We start from the raw sequence: 6,273 nt of genomic DNA, 5'->3' as shown, positions 1-6,273 counted from the left end.
TGCTAAGATTGTGAAGCACGACCACTGGTGAGAGGCAATGGCTGCTACAGAGACGATGGATGTTGACCTGATCCTGAACTGCGCCCTGAACGAGTTCACCCGTGTAAGTCATCTTTTTCTGCGGAAACATGTCTTCTTTATTTTATAGTTTGTCTAACTTCCACCCTGACTGCAGACCATGCTGACTCTTACTGCCAGCCGCATCCGCTCGGGTGTTTTCACCGAGCAGGCCAGAACTTTGGAGCAACGGCATGAGGGTGAACTTAAAGCTGCCGAGGCCAAACATGCCGAACAACTGGCAGTGGTGGCTGAGGAAAAGGCCAAACTTGGTAAGGAGTTGGAGGAGAAGCAGAGGTCTCTGGAGAAAGTTCGTGAGTAGAGGGACCAAATTAAGGAGTCCAACCGGTTTAACTACCGCGCAGCCCAATAGCTCGAGTTGGACTTGGTCGCGAGCAGGCAGGAGACTACAACCCTGGAGGGCCAGATTGAGGAGTTGGAGAAAGCCAACGCCGGCAACTTGGAAAGGAACAAGAGTGCCACTCTTCGATGCTTCTATGACTTCTGGAAGCATAATCAGGGTGCCAACTTTGACTACCTTCCCGAGAATGCAAGAGGCGCTGAGCTTGCTCGCTGCGGTGCTCAGTGAAGAAGAAAGATCAAGGGTTCCTGCTTCCCCTAAAATCTCGCTGGCCGCTAGGATGGATGGGGCAGACAACGAGGCTGCAGGCGTTGTCGATTAGAACCTTCCCCAAGATCCTCCGGCTCCTCAAGATCCTTGAGCTCCTTAGTCTTTTCTGCTTATATTTCATCTTTTTAATTACACGACCTACTAGTCGTGATGTAAAGACAATATAATTTTGTGCTGCTGCATGGGCAGCTTTTACTTTTACTTGAACAATTACATCCGAGCAGTGACTGCTCGCGGTGTAAAAGGATTCGTTTTGATATTATAATATATTTGCATATTATTATAATGCCTGTTCGCATGACCTAACTTAGCATAGCACTTTGGTTTGATTTAACAAAATAACAAAATTTTGAAAAATACAAAATACTCTAAGTGCCCTAGCATGCTTTCACTTATTTTGCTCATGTGTTTACATACCTTTTAACGATATGCTTTGCTTACTTGTACCTTATATGCCCCCAAGTGATCGAGGAGCTTTAGGTCCTGGGTCACTTGCCTTGACCAGAACCTGCTCGAACATTACTGCTCATAGCAATATGATTAGAATTATAATACAGCAAAAAAACACACGTAATGAGCAAATATTTGTAATAAATACAATAGTTTCCAAGAAATGACTGGCTGAACACAGTCCCTTTTATTTCTTGTAATAAATGGACTAACATGTCTGTACGAGTGATCAATAAGGTCTTACACTTTTTCAAAACTTGTAAAAGTAAAATTTATACAAGCCAATTCTTTAAGAAGAATTGTTCATTGGTAATACTTGCGCATGTGTTCTCCATTCCAATAGCGAGGAACGAGATCTCCGTTTAAGCGTGCAAGTTTATAAGTGCCTGGGTGAAGGACTTCATCAATCTGGTAAGACCCTTCCCAATTTGGCCCAAGGACTCTAGCAGCTTGGTCGCGGGTATTAAGGAAAACTCTTCGGAGTACAAGGTCTCCAACACTGAATTTTCTTTCTCGCACTTTAGAGTTGAAATACCAGGCAACCTTCTGCTGGTACACAACTACTCGGAGCTGGGCTTGTTCACGCCTTTCATCAATTGAGTCCAGGGATTCCATCAATAGCTGGCTATTAGAGTCTTGGTCGTATGTAAATCTGCGATGCGAGGGTGGATCTAACTCGACAAGCAACATAGCTTCATACTTGTACGCTAAGGAAAACGGGGTATGACCTGTTACTGTTCGGTGGGAAGTTCTGTACGACCAAAGGACTTCAGGCAACTGCTCTGGCCACTCTCCCTTAGCTTCTTCAAGTCTTTTCTTCAGGGTATCCTTCTGCGTTTTGTTAACTGCTTTGACTTGCCCATTCGCTTGGGGATGAACGAATGAACAAAAGCTTTTGATAATATCATGCCTTTTGCAGAAGTCTGTGAATAGATCACTATCAAACTAGGTGCCATTGTCTGAGACGATCTTTCTTGGTAATCCATAGCAACAAACGATGTTCTTGACTACAAAGTTAAGGACTTTCTTGGTCGTTATGGTTGCGAGTGGCTCAGCCTCGGCCCATTTGGTGAAGTAGTCGACGGCAACTACTGCGTACTTTACACCACCTTTTCCTGTAGGCAAGGATCCGATTAGATCTATTCCCCAAACTGCGAAGGGCCATGGACTCTGCATCTACTTTAACTCGTTGGGAGCTGCTCGTGGGATTTTAGAAAATCTCTGGCACTTGTCACATCTTCGCACGAACTCCATTGAGTCTTCATTCATGGTTGGCCAGAAATATCCCTGCCTTAGGATATTTTTTGACAAACTTTGCCCCCCAGCGTGTTCCCCGCAAAAGCCTTCATGTACCTCTTTCATTAACACTTTGGCTTTCTCCTTTGTAATACATCTGAGGAGTGGCAGTGAGTATCCCCTTCGATACAGGATCCCATCGACCAGGATATACCTAGCAGCTTGTCGCTGAAGGTTCCTGGCTTTGTTTCTGTTCGCTGGTAGCACGCCACTTGACAGATACTCTACATAAGGTGCCATCCACGTATCTGCCATCTGGATGACCAAAGTGGTTTCTGCTGCTTGGATGTTTGGTACTGATAGTCGCTCGACTGACACTATGTTCAGAGTATCAACATCCTTTGCACTTGCCAACTTTGCCAAAGTGTCCACATTGGAATTCTGATCGCGAGATACTTGCTGGAGACTATATCTGTCAAACTGGGCTAACAGATCCTTTGTCTTGTTCAGATAGGCGACCATCTTCAAACCTCGCGCTTGGTACTCTCCCAAGATTTGATTCACCACCAGCTGAGAATCACTATAGATGTCAAGCGCTTTTATGTTCATATCCTTGGCTAACTGCAGTCTAGCGAGTAATGCTTCATATTCAGCCACATTGTTAGAAGCAGTGAAGTCAAATCTAATTGCACAGTGAAATCGATGCCCTTCCGGCGTTATCAATATCACTCCTGCCCCTGCGTGGGATTCGTTAGATGAATCATCTGTGAACAATTTCCACGAGGGTGCTTGGATTTGACATTCAAGCTCGTTGGGTTCCTCAATTTGCTCACCACCCGCAAGCTCTGTGAATTTGACGATGAAGTCAGCCAAGGCTTGTCCTTTTATCGCTACTCGCGGTAAGTAAGATATGTCGAACTGCCCACTTTAGTAATCTTCCTGCAGCCTCTGGCTTTTGCAGGACTTACCGAAGAGGCTGGTCGGTTAATACTGTAATTGGATGAGCTTGGAAGTAAGGCCGCAGCTTCCTATAGGCCAAAACTAAACAATAGGCTAACCTTTCGATGGGGGGATACCTCAATTCTGCTCCAATCAGCCTTTTGCTTACGTAATAGACAGCCTTCTGCACACCTTCTTCTTCTCTTACAAGAACAGCACTAGCATCGTAGTCCGTGATTTCCAGGTAGATAAACAAAGTCTCTTTATCGATCGGCTTTGACAGGATGGGTGGTTGTGCCATATGCGTTTTTAGTGCTTGAAAGGCCTGTTCGCACTCATCTGTGTATTCAAATTTCTTATTGCCTCTGAGTAGATTGAAAAATGGGACGTACTTGTCTGTCGATTTTGAAATGAATCTACTGAGAGCAACAATCCTCCCGCTCAAGCTTTGGACATCCTTAATTTTCACTAGCGACTTCATCTCAATCAGGGCTTTTATTTTCTCAGGATTAGCTTCAATTCCTCTTGAGTTAACTATAAATCCCAAGAACTTCCCTGATCCTACTCTGAAGGAGCATTTAAGGGGATTTAGCTTCATCCTATATTTATTCAGGACGTTGAAGCATTTCTGCAAATCCCTTACATGCCCTTCTGCTTTCTTCAACTTAACCAGCATGACGTCGACGTAAACCTCCATGTTTGTGCCGATCAGCTCCTTGAACATGTGGTTGACGAGTCTCTGGTAAGTCGCACCAGCGTTTTTCAAACCAAAGGACATCACCTTGTAACAGTAGAGCCATGTATCAGTTCAAAAGATAGTGTGATCCTCATCAGGGAGATGCATACTGATTTGATTATACCCAGAGTATGCATCCATGAATGAGAGTATCTCGTGCCCTGTAGTGGCATAGACCAGCTGGTCAATCCTCGGGAGTGGGAAACAGTCTTTGGGGCAGGTTTTATTTAGGTCTGTAAAATCCACACACGTACGCCACTTGCCATTTGGCTTGGGCACGAGTACGAGATTAGATGCCCATGATGGATAAAACGCCACCCTGATGAACCCATTCTCCTTCAGCTTATCGACTTCCTCTTTCAAGGCCTTTGATCTATCTTTGTAGAGCAGCCTTCTTTTTTGTTGCACTAGTGGAAAGCTTTTGTCGATGTTCAGGACATGGCTGATGACTGCAGGATCTATCCCGACCATGTCTTTATGAAACCATGCAAAGACATCTTGGTTTCTCCTTAAGAACTCCACCAATGCTTGTTTTGTTGTTGTCTCTAAGTTTTTCCCGACTTTCACAACTCTGGTCGGATTTTCCTCATCGAGTTGGACCTCTTCAAGGTCCTCGATGGGTCCCACTTCTTCTTCAAAATCCCCAAAGCGAGGATCTAAGTCTTTATCCTCACTTTGGGCAACGCCCTATTTGGTGAGATTATCACCTGAGCGGGCTTGAATTTCAGTTTCCATTTGCAACTCCTTCCCGGAGGCATATCTCGATACACCCTTCTTTGCCTTGGTGATCGAGGTGTTGTATCACTCCCTCGCTTCCCTCTGGTTTCCCAACACGCATCCTACCCCCGCGTCCGTTGGGAATTTCATAGCGAGGTGCCATATAGAAGTGATGGCTCGCAGCTCAACCAGAATTGGTCTCCCTATCACAGCGTTGTACGCTGAAGGACAATCCACTGCTATAAAAGTAGTGAATAATGTCCTGTTAGCAGGTGCTGTGCCTGCTGTGACTGGGAGTCTAATCGACCCTACCAGGGCGAGCCCTTCTCCGGAAAAACCATAGATAGTTTGGTTGCACGGCTCCAGGTCCTTCACGGACAACTTCATCCTTTCCAGCGAGGACTTTTATAGGATGTTGACCGAACTCCCTATATCGACCAACACCCTTTTCACCATCATGTTCGCGATCTGTACGTCCACGACCAGCGGATCAGAGTGTGGGAATCGCACGTGCTGGGCGTCGTCATTAGAGAAGGTGATCAGTTCCTCCTCTGTTTGAGCCTTTTTTGGTGCTCGATCCTCGACACTCATCATCTCGATGTCCTGGTCGTGGCGTAGGCTTCGAGCATATCGTTCCCTCGCTTTCCCACTATCTCCTGCAAGATGTGGGCCTCCGCATATGGTGAGTAGGGTACCTACCACAGGAGCTGGCTGTAAAGGTGGTGAGCATTGGCGTGCAGGTGCCGACTCTTTGCCACCTTGAGCCTCTCGCTGAGAACCTCCCGCGGCTCATACATATCTTCTTAAATGTCCCTGTCTTATCAGGAACTCAATTTCATCCTTTAGCTGGTTACATTAATTAGTGCCATGCCCGTAGTCGTTATGAAAACGACAAAACTTTGTTGAATCTCTCTTGGAAATATCTTTCCTTATTAGTGCAGGTCATTTATAGGGCACACTCGAGCTGGTCGCCTGGTAAACCTCGGCTCGGCTTTCAACAAGGGCAGTGTAATTGGTGAATCTTGGTTCATATCGATTACCTTTGGGGCGCTTACTCTCAGAGGTCGAGGGTTCGTTGCTCGCCCGCTTTCCACCATTCTTACCATTTCCATTCCCGTTGCCTTTGCCGTTGCCATTGGGCTTCGATCCGTTGGCAGCTTTGGCGGGCTCTTCCTTGGGCCCCTTGTCCTTTGCTGGCGATTTCCCTTCATTGGAAATCGCGTCCTCGAACTTGATGTACCAATCAGCTCGATCTAAAAACTCTTGGGTACTTTTAACCCCATGCTTTATGAGGCTACTCCAGAGGGGAGAATGGCGCCTAACCCCAGCAGTTAGGGCCATCATCTTGCCTTCATTGCCCACAGTCTTGGCTCTAGCTGCAGCTCACATGAAGCGCTGAACGTATTCTTTCAGGGGCTCTCCCTCTTTCTGGCGTATCTCGACTAGTTGGTTCGCCTCAGTAGGGTGCACACGACCCGCGTAGAACTGTCCGTAAAGCTCATTCACG

The sequence above is a fragment of the Humulus lupulus genome, chromosome 2 (genome assembly GCF_963169125.1).
Source record: "Humulus lupulus chromosome 2, drHumLupu1.1, whole genome shotgun sequence".
Classification (NCBI taxonomy): Eukaryota; Viridiplantae; Streptophyta; class Magnoliopsida; order Rosales; family Cannabaceae; genus Humulus; species Humulus lupulus.
Note: the sequence above shows the minus strand (reverse complement) of the source record.